The sequence below is a fragment of the Leptosomus discolor genome, chromosome 7, assembly GCF_034619465.1.
Source record: "Leptosomus discolor isolate bLepDis1 chromosome 7, bLepDis1.hap2, whole genome shotgun sequence".
Classification (NCBI taxonomy): Eukaryota; Metazoa; Chordata; class Aves; order Leptosomiformes; family Leptosomidae; genus Leptosomus; species Leptosomus discolor.
In genome coordinates, this window is record NC_141397.1 from 13,411,719 (window position 1) to 13,422,447 (window position 10,729).

Genomic DNA, 10,729 nt, shown 5'->3' on the forward strand with positions numbered 1-10,729 from the left:
GGAATCTAATTGTGGAGGTGGGTAGGGAGCTTCCCAGGAGAGTAATGGCTGTCCCCGCATTTCAGTAGGTCTCATGCCTGTGACAGGGAGCAGTCAGCAAGCAGGACTGCAAACAGAATTTCCTGAACATCCTTCTCTAGGGTGCAGTATATCATGCTTAAATTTATTTGCACACAGTTTTACAGAACCATACACTTTACTCCCATTTTTTTCTGAGCCTTGATTCACAACCAGTATTCAAAGTTTATTCTCTTGGCGAGAGTTGTGTCAATTTGATGAGTATTTTTCCAGCACTCTTTCCAACATGATTTTAATGGCTAGTCATGGAATCACAGAATGGTTTAGGTTGGAAGGGGCCTTAAAGACTGTCTAATTCCAACCCCCCTGCCATGGGCAGGGACACCTTCCACCAGCCCAGGTTGCTCAAAACCCCATCCAAGCTGGCCTTGAACTCTGCCAGGGAAGGGGCAGCCACAGCTTCTTTGGGCAACCTTTGCCAGTGCCTCACCACCCTTGTAGTAAAGAACTTCTTCCTAACATCTAATCTAAATCTACTCTGTTTCAGTTTAAAGCCGTTACCCCTTGTCCTATCACTACACCCCCTGACAAAGAGTCCCTCCTCACCTTTCCTGCAGGCCCCCTTTAAGCACTGGAAGGTCACTATAAGGTCTCCCTGGAGCCTTCTCTTCTCCAGGCTGAACAACCCCAACTTTCTCAGCCTGTGCTCACAGGGGAGCTCAGAAATAGTAAGAGCCCTCATGCATGAAGAGCGGTAGTGATGTCAGCACTGTGACAACACATACTTTCGACTGAAAGTCTAGTCACTATAATGTGAGCACAGTTTGACATGGAGGGGCTGCACTGGGGATAGTATTAACTGAGAAGACCTGTTAGCTCAGGAGGGGGAGGCGGCAGCAGTTATGAGATTAAGGACAGAACTGGGTGCAAGAGATAGAATATATTCAGTCCTAGAGGAGGAATCAGCTACTAAATCCAGCTCCTTCCCCTCCCCCATGTCACAGGCAAGACTTTTCAGACATGACAGTTCAAGATAAAAACTCAATTTTGTATTAGAGATAGTTCTCTGTAAGTGATGATCCATCACATGTGATGGAGCACTCTGACAGCATCTCCCCAGAAGAATTCTGGCAAAAGAAAAATGGCATTTCCTACCCGCATGAAATCTCTGCCACAGCTCAGAGCCCAGAATAAAACTGCAGGAACAATGATCAGGTATGAGCATTGTGTTTCAAGTTAATCAGAAGCGTAGTGATATGCTTTGCCTACCATAGCCACATTACCAAAAGTAGTATGATCCAAAGAGTAGGACCCTGAAAAGATAATATGCACCTATCCTGGCGGAGATGCACAGAACAGGTTGGAGCACTATATGCTCTAAAATTAATCACCTCTGCTCTTTTCATAACCCGCATAGAAAAAGAAATCCTCAGCCCAGTCTCTAAGCAGTGCTATATTTTTCGCATACTTACTTTCTTGTACAAACTAGAAAGACAGTTAATAAATAACACTGTAATGAGCAATGCTGGAATTGCAGCTTTTGCAAATTGCCTAAGTATATAACTTGGAAATGACGCTGATGCAATTCCCCCAAGTGCTGAATCTCTCTGAAAATCAGACCCTTGCACTTAAGATTCTGTTCATAGACTTTTCCTTAAAAGAACCAGATTAAAATTATCTTACAATCTGCACTGCAAGTAATAGTATCTATAACAGTATAAAAATGGCTATATTTCATGTCTAAATATTACTATTTCTAGGTTCTACTGATATGTTTCAAATACAGGTAAGGTAGGTAAATGGTGAAACTGTTTAATAAAATAAAAGGCTGCAAAATACAGAAAACCGTAAAGGCCAATGCTTTCTCTATCATAGCTGGTAGTCATAGCCACAGGATTTCATTGAGGCCGACTTACTCAGCGAGCTCAAGAAGGATGCCTTGCAATTTATACAGAATCTCAGAGTTACAGCGTGTTGCACTAAACAAGGGATGATTAAATGTCATACATCATGGCCTAAAATAATCTCTATTTCATAATGATTGAGAGGGCTTCGAGCTATCTACTGAAACAGCTGGTCCAGGTCAATGGCCAACACTAGCTGCTACTGTAGATCATTCATTTAAAGCCACATGATAATTCCTGTGGTTTTGAGTAAATTTAAAAATATTTCTGTTATATGTTTAGGGCACATGACTTGCAATTAGTGTTATCTTACCACAAAAATGTTAAAAAAAAGCCTCCCTCCCCCCCAGCGTTACTCACACTATGAAGGACTAGACACAGATTTCAGACCTATTCAGAACCACGCAATCACACCAAGTCCCACAAGCCCCTGACTGTAAACTGCAATGCAGAAACCAGGCTGTGTATCTAAATGAGTTTCCCAGTGGTGTAGTAAAATGTCCATGGAATACCTGACATCAAGAGACGCCTTTGGCTTAGCAGGGCTGATGATGGCTGCTACGTAAAGCTGGAGAGCCAATTTGAAAGGCAAAGGAAAGAGGACAACAGCAGTGAAAGACACCCAGCTGGGGCATCCTGGCCTGCTTTCAATGTCCTCATTGTATTTGTCAGCTCATGTGATGATGCTCAGAAAAAAATAATCTTTGAATCCATTTTTCTTGCTTAGGCCTGTGATATTTCTGCTGTTTGCTGCTGGCTACCTGTGGCACAAAGGTCCTTTCCTTTCACATACCAAGAAGGCAGCAATCACACCTTTACTTGTGATGCTCTGACAGACTCTTCTCAGGAAACCCAGAAACCTGGTTTTGTCACAGTCCTTTTTCCTGGTGCTGACAGCTTCCAAACCTGCTGCTGCCATCACAGTTACTGTCCTCTCCTCCCACAACAACCACCAACCTGGTGGAGGCTGCAGCAGGTCTCAAGCTGCTCCGCAGACCAGTTTCAGGGCAGAGTGAGAGTCGCAGAGATGACCTACAGCTTTGATGAGCTGCTGCTGAACTGCAGGACCCAGCAAATGCAGCATTATCAGCTGTAGGAAGGACTGTTCTGCAAGATCTGAGAAAGAAAGGGGCTGGAGGCTGACAGGGAAGGCAGTTCTGGAACAGGAGTGAGGGAATCCTGCAGTATTAGAGAGCAAAGGGTCACAGAGAAAGGCACTTGAAAAACTGGTGCTGTTCAGATGTTCTTCTGAGCCTTTGTTCTGTCCGTGAGGACTCTCAGTCTACAGTGTGTGTCAAATGACTTGTAATATCTTCAATTAGACCGGAAGGAAGAGTAATCGTTCTGGAATAATCAGCGTAGAAGAAAAGAAAGTGATGTTTGGAAATGCAAAGAACAAGATAACAAATAGAGTGATTCTGTAGGGATGTAATAGAAGAAACAGAAAGGGATGAGAGCTATCCTAACCGTCCGTCTGCACTGTGTTGTGGCATGTTCATACCTTGGACTTAACTATGGCTTAGGGAAAGACAAACCCTAAATGGAACTTTATCACATTCTAAGCCTTCCCAGCCAAAATCAACAGCTACATAGAGATAAGCATATATTGTCAAAATTAGACAACAGCTTTGGCCTGGGTCATTTCTAGTTGTTTCAGGCTGAGTATGGATAAAAAAATGAATCCTTTTTCAGTAATTGGTTTTGCTACTGTACTTATCCCCAGTTTTCTGAACTGTCAAGCCTCATTTCTTCTGTTATGTAGATTGACAGTCCTCTCGATAGTAATTCTCATTATGGTTTGAAGGACACCATGGCCTAGTTTTCTGGGGTAAGCACTGAACGAGGGAAACGTAGCCTGCTATTACTTTGTCCATGGTGTTCTGTAACGCTGATAATGATACTGGGTTCCTTCTCCTCGCTGGCAATTTGCTAGACAGGACGATTGACGGAGCTGTAATTCATCAACCACGGGCTTGGGTGTAATAGACTGTGGCAAGGTGGCAAGTGTCCCAGTGTAGATGATTCGAGCTGAACAAAATGGGGGGATTTCAAAGGTCCAGCTGCTGTTTTCATGCATTTTGATGCAGCCACGTGGAATAATAATTCTCTCGGAATTACAAAGGGAGAGGATGGGTTGCCGAAGAGGGAGGAGGACCTTCCACTAAACTGTTTAGTGGAAGGCAGGGTTTTCTCTGGGCTTGTCAGTACTCCTCTGAAATAATATCCTTCATAGAATTCTATTAATTCATTACCAATTTGATATGAAAAAGGTTGTGTTTCCACCAAGCCTTTTATCCTTTAATTAGATTTTTTTCTGTTATTGTGCTCTCATAACAAAGGTTATGTTTGAATGGAATTTATATACTTACATGACATTTAAAACTGCACAGAAACACTGTATGAAGTCATTGCATGCAAAAGTGCTATTAACTGCATGTCAGCATCCAATAAACTGTCTGCACTTTTAATCCTTTTTTAAGATCTTGAAGCTTATCTGATGTTGTGACATTTTATGGCATTTAAATGTCTCAGCAGTAGGACTTTGTTCTTCTCCTCATGCAGACAGCCTTTCTGAGACTGAAAGAGTGCTAACGTTGCAGAAGAAGCAGGGAAGGTGACAAAATGGGCTGGATTGCCAACTATTTCTCAAGTAAATTGTTGTAGCCAGCTGAATTGCAAACACAAGCTGAAAGCTCAGACTTTTCCAGTGGTTTGTAGCATGCTGAGGTGATCTGGAGTTGGAAGGACACTTGTGCCGTAAACAAAGTTAAATTCAAATTCAGCTGGAAGGTCTAAAGGGAAGAAGTACGACACACTGGTCTGGTATTGTAAAGACATATTACCACATACTGGATGACCCATTGTGAAACTGTTCTCAAAAGCTTCAAACTGCCAACTGGTTTCAGACACAACATGAGGGGTTTGTAAAATGAAACTTGACACAAGTGAAAATAGTTTAAATGACTAAGAAACGGAGCGTGCTTATTTCATTAACCGTTTCCCCTGCAGCGCTTCAAACCCTAATGTCACAGCAGTGGGCAGGCAGGCAAGGAGCCCAAACCCACCCCCAACACAGCCGCTGTCCCACGTGCAACACAAACATGGATCGAGCAAGCGGAGAGCAGGGCAGGAGGGTGATCAGGTCTTTCCCTTTTGGTAATGCACTAAGGGGATGAGGCGCTTTGCAAGTTGTTATTCTCTCCTGCACTCCACATAAGGTGCGAACGCACTCCCCACCAACGCAACCACTTTTGGCTTAATGTTGACAGCAGCTGACACATACGTGTAGCCTAACTGTCTTCCACCAGGCCTTTTATGCTCTTGGGTAAATATGTGACCAACCGTGACTGCATTCACCCTCTGCCACAGACTGACCACGCAAACAGACAGAGAGGACTGAGCAGCTGAGGAGCTGATAATAGATAAATCCATAAGAGTGGCAGCAATGGTTGTCTTTATTGCTTGTGTGCTTTCCTTGGGCTTGCTCTGCCAAGGGGATGCTGAGGCACAGCACTGATGAAGAAAGAGGACGCTGAGTCTTGCTGGAGTATTAGATGGGGAGGGCTGCCCTTACAAAAGGAGCTTCTAATATATAAATCTGTGCAAGGACATAACAGCATCATACAGGTATGAGCAGACCTTGTGCATGGATCTGGCATGTATCAGGTGCATCAGAGGCATTCTGAGGTGAAATCCAGCACAGGCTTTTCCTAATTTCAATGTCTAAGTCAGCTTATTGCAGAGCTGGCTGTGTCCAGAGACCCTTATCAAATGCTCACACCAGAGGTGGCTTTACTGCTCCTTCTTTTACTGACAGGAAAACTCTCTGAAATTGAATGACTTTGTCTTGTGAAGAGTGGCCAAGATCATTCTAAGAAATACAGTTTAATCTATATTTCCTCATCCAAGTAGCATAAAATTCATGCTTGCCAAGTTTTAAGGGAGACAAATCCAATTTGTATAGAGGGGATCTCTGTCCTGGCAGTCGAAAGATGTGCACGCCTTTAGGAGAACTGAGCTCAGCCTCCAAATAGCTTCCCTGAGGAAGAAAACTGCAAGTAGAGGAAGAGTTGTTCGGTGCCTTGTAATCCAGAAGAGAAATGAGATCTCAGGGGTGTTTGGAGACCGAGCTGAGGCTGGCCTGGCCTGGAATATTTTGAGAGAGAAATATATCTTTATAGACCTCAAACCATACTGTGCTCTTGAACCCAGCTGAACGTATGACTAAGTGTCTGTGGGACTGAGTATAGGTGTGCTGGTAGCCTGGGATCTAGCAGGAAGGCTCTGTATTTTTTATGTGTAACCTGTTACTTGGCGTATAGCACAGTCTATTTCTGGCTACCCTGTGGCAGAGCTATGGATTTTCTCTCTGAGGATACTTCAGTGAAACTAAACTACTGCCACTGTCACTGACAGATCTCATGCACTATTTAGAGGGGATTCAGCTCCAGGTGAGCAAAAGCTGGGCCAATGGAGGTCATCACTGCTGCTGGGAATGGCTATAGGTAGACAAAATTCCCAAAATAGAGCCCCACCACTAAAAGTTAAGGTTTGTTGGGCTATGCTTCTGGGACCTCTCTTTGAAAATGTCAGTCATGATGCAAATAAGGATCAGATGTCTTCTCTGGGGTACTTTACTCATGTAAAACATCCTGACTTTAGTCACTAACAGCTATTTATATTCCAATTTCTCCACACATTTTTGAGTAAATATTAGTTTGTGGTCCAGGCTGAGATTGTTTCTAATTTTGTCTCAGTTGGTTTGCTTGCCCCTATTTATAACACTCCCACCATCTTTCCTGAAGATTGCCATGCAGCTAAATTTATGATCTCACCAGCCACTGTCTATTCTGTACCTCTGCAGAAAATTAAAGGAAACATCACAGCTCCATCTCCTTGGCATGAGGGATGCCACTGTGCAGGCTCAAGTGGGTCTCAGATCTGCTTTACTGAAAATTTCTGGCAAATACCCTTTCAACACAGGAGAAAAAGAGGTATTCAGAGATTTAGATGGAAACATTTCGGATAGTTTAGTCTGCCAGTTCACCTAGTGTCTCCTGCCTAGATCCTTCATCTACAGCAGGTCTTTAAATCCACCTTCCTTCCTTTCTAAGAGCTATAAAATCATGAAAATTAAAAATGAAACATTTTTTGTAGGTTATGTTTTTCAAAGGCTACTTTTTCTCATGGTAAAACTTGAACTTCAATTCTAGTTTGAGTTTGTCTGCCTTGAACTTTCACTCATTCACCAGATAACAGATCCCACTATCATAAGAAATCTTTCTTATGGTCTAATCATGCTGAAACATAAATTATACTATGCATCAGATTGAAGTATCTCACTGAAGTGCATTGTCAAGGCCTCAAGTCACTCTTTTGCCTTCCTTGATAATCCTTTTTGATCTCTCAGTATAAGTTCTGGTATTGACATTATGAAAAAAACATATAGCATTTCAGGAATAACAGAGACATGATCCCTGCTAGTGATACATCACATGGGCTCCCGTTGCTAGTCACACATTTCTTCTTTCCTAAATGTGTTTAATGCAGTCATGTAGTTGAATGATGCAAATCTATCTGTACAAATCACTTCAGCTCACTTTTGTCTATACTTCAGTATTATGTGTCCTCTGTAAATTGTATCCTTAATTATAGATTTTTTTTAGATCAATATAAAGAAGTTGAAAGCAACTGTCAGGCATTACATGGCACTCCACTAGAAACGTTTCTTTGGGGTGATGTCTTCCGATTAAAAATTAGTTACATATTAATATCATTATACTAATTTTAGGTAGTTTTAATTATTTTAAATTGAAGATATCAGGCATGACATGGAATATCAGTACAAAATTAACAAATTATAATCTCATCGAATAAGAAGTTAAGCTTACTTGACGTTTTGCTTAGTAAAATATTTTTTACTGATTTTTTTTAAGTGATCACCTTTGATTTCTGCCCCACCCTCAGTTTTCACTAGTGCTTTCTTTTCCAGCACTTCACAAATCATTCAGTCTCTGTCTTTAATCCTTTAGAATACTACCGGTCTTATGACTTTTCTGTCCTGGGAACTGTCTCAGTTTACCACACTTAATTAGGAACAAAGTCAAAGGTTCAGAAAGTTCCTGAACAATTGTTTTAATATTCCTGCATTAAAAGAAGGATACAAATCCATCCTTTTTACTTAAGGGTACCACTACTTTAGTTAGAAACGTTTGGTTGAAGTAATGTTGTTACAACTCTGAAACATCTGATGGTCACAGCAACAGCAATGTCGTCTTTGATGTGAAACAGGGGTTTGTGCTCAGTAAACAAAGCACAGACCAGGGCTTAGGCTTTGCTGCCGAATATCATGTGAGTGTTGATGCTCCCCAACAGGAAATACAAAACACAACATTGACTCACTTTGGTGTCTACTTCAAACCCACAAAACATCATTCTTTGAGTCTCACAAGTCTCAGGCTTGGCAAAGACCATGGATTCATGCACTTTTTTTTTTTTTTTTTTTTTTAAAGTAGGGTTTTTTCTGAAGGTAAAGCTTGTGGTAGCACAGTACTAGGACGCTGAGAAAACCTGACATAGCCACCTCATTGCCTTGGCTACCTCACTTTACAGCACCTCTCTACTTTAAGGATAGATTAATTATACTGAAACACTCCCCTCTGGAAGGACAGCAACAAGCTGTAAGTTGTATTCATTGCAAGTATCCATCAAAAAAGAGAGGTTTTTGAGCTCATTTTTCAGATTTTGGAATAGGCATGAAACCAAGTTTTCAACAATCAAAACATAGCAGTTACCAGTTACTTTTTAATGATTGACAGGTCTCATTCAGACTAGCTTGCACTCTTTTTTCTTCCTTTTTTTTTTTTTTTTTTTTGGCACCTTCCTTTCTGGCACAGAAATATAGAGCCAGACTCTTTATGATAACTTTATTTTGCTAATTAATCTAATTAAGTACTGTATGTAATTTTGCAGAGTAGAGCAAGCTATTGGAGATTGTCATCATTAGGTTAAAGAGCTGACAATTGATGGAGATAATTTTTTCTTAACAGGCTCAACCTTTCTGCAAGCAACCCCCTCCCCCAAGGGAGTTCTTCAATTAAATCAATAATGCTTCTGGGGAGAAGGAAGAACTTTGCATTTTAAGAGTCACATAAACAGATCTTCAGCAGCTTCTCATTGCTTTACTTGAGAAGAAAAGCAGCAGCTGGTTATTACATACCTGCTGTGCTCAGCTTTGACAAACTTGCATTTAAGAATAACAACTACTGTCTAGCTATGATACACATTGAGAAGTAGGGGTTTTGAAGGTGTCAAGTGGGATCTGGAGAAACTTTGGCAAAGTAACACAGTATCTGGACTGGGTAAATGACAGGACTTGGAGTCGTTCCTAGGTAGGCTGGGGAAATGAGCTTTAAACTGCTCTCATATTTGTTAGTCAGATACAAGAAGACCTGACAAGAAGACAAGTATAACTGGAGGAAGAGGTAGGGAAAGCTCATCATGATGACTTTTACCAGCCTTAAAGTTTTAATAAGCCAGACTTGGAGGGATATTTTTGGCTTTTTTGACACCGTTCCCAAACGCCATTGTTTTGCCTGCAGAAAACTCAGTGGGCTCTGCAGCCCTGGAGGGCTGTGTGCCCATGTCCCCGCTGGAGGGAGCCCCTCAGTCCTCGGTGGTGACCAGACACGAGACACGGACGTCCCTGGTCTAAGCAACCATAGGATGAGCTCAGTGGTGACTGCATGCAGTCAGGGCAGAGCTCTGCCCGTGGAGCAGCCAAACCTGCGTGGGTCTTCCCAATGGTTCTGGGGCACTCTGCAAATTCTGCAGCAGCTGGTGGGAGATTTTCTAGTGCTTAGTTTTGCTTCAGATGCCTGGTTGCTCTCTCTGAAAAAAAGGGCATGTAGCAGCTCGCTGTGGCTGGGTCTCAACTCTTTCCCTTAGCTTGACTTCTTCACTCTGCCAGCTCATGGCATCCTGAGGACATGGCCATAGAGATGCCTCTGTCTCCCTTCCTGCATAGCCTGACCTTGTGGGTAAAAAGCTTGTCTTTGTTAGCTCCTGGTTTTGTGTGAAATAGCTCCTTGTTTGTAGCAAAGATGGCTCCTTTCTGCCTTTCCTTTATTTCTCAGCCCTGATCCTTTAACCACGCCAGTTTGCAGGCTGGCAGGCGCTGGAGCAACATCCGCTGCAGAGCCTGTTCTCCTTGGTGGATGGGCGCCAGCTCTGTTGCACAAGGATCTGGCCAGTTTGGGGAAGCACATGGGAAACAAAACTCTCATGAGGTAATATGTAAACCCAGGCTTCAACAAGAAGCAAGCCTGAAATATCTCAGCAGCCTTTGGTTTTAGTGCATTTTAAGACTTTGTACGATGCTATGGATCGCCCTCAGCTTGTTTGAGGCAGTTAGTGTGTCTTCACTTAATACTGTTCATTGAAAACCCCGGCAATATGACATGTGGTGCACCTTTCGCTACAAAAGCACAGGCTGCCAGTACTGATAAAGAAAGGTTAAATAGAATTCCAGGTCAGTACTAAACTGGTGGTCAGGGATCCCATTGGGCAGGGAATATTTGGGCAAAATTAATTTAGAGAATTTTCAATATGAATTCAGAGGTTTTTCCACTTGAATCCTCCTGCCTGGATCCATTGAACTAATTTCTAGCAGGTGCCTTGACTCAAAAGACAGGGCTTTTTCTGCTCTGGCTGCAGCCTTTAACACTACAATAGGTGAGACAGAACCACAAGAACACACCGTGGCTTCTTGTTCATTTCTTAAATGGGAATTTGCCACTGCTATGGAC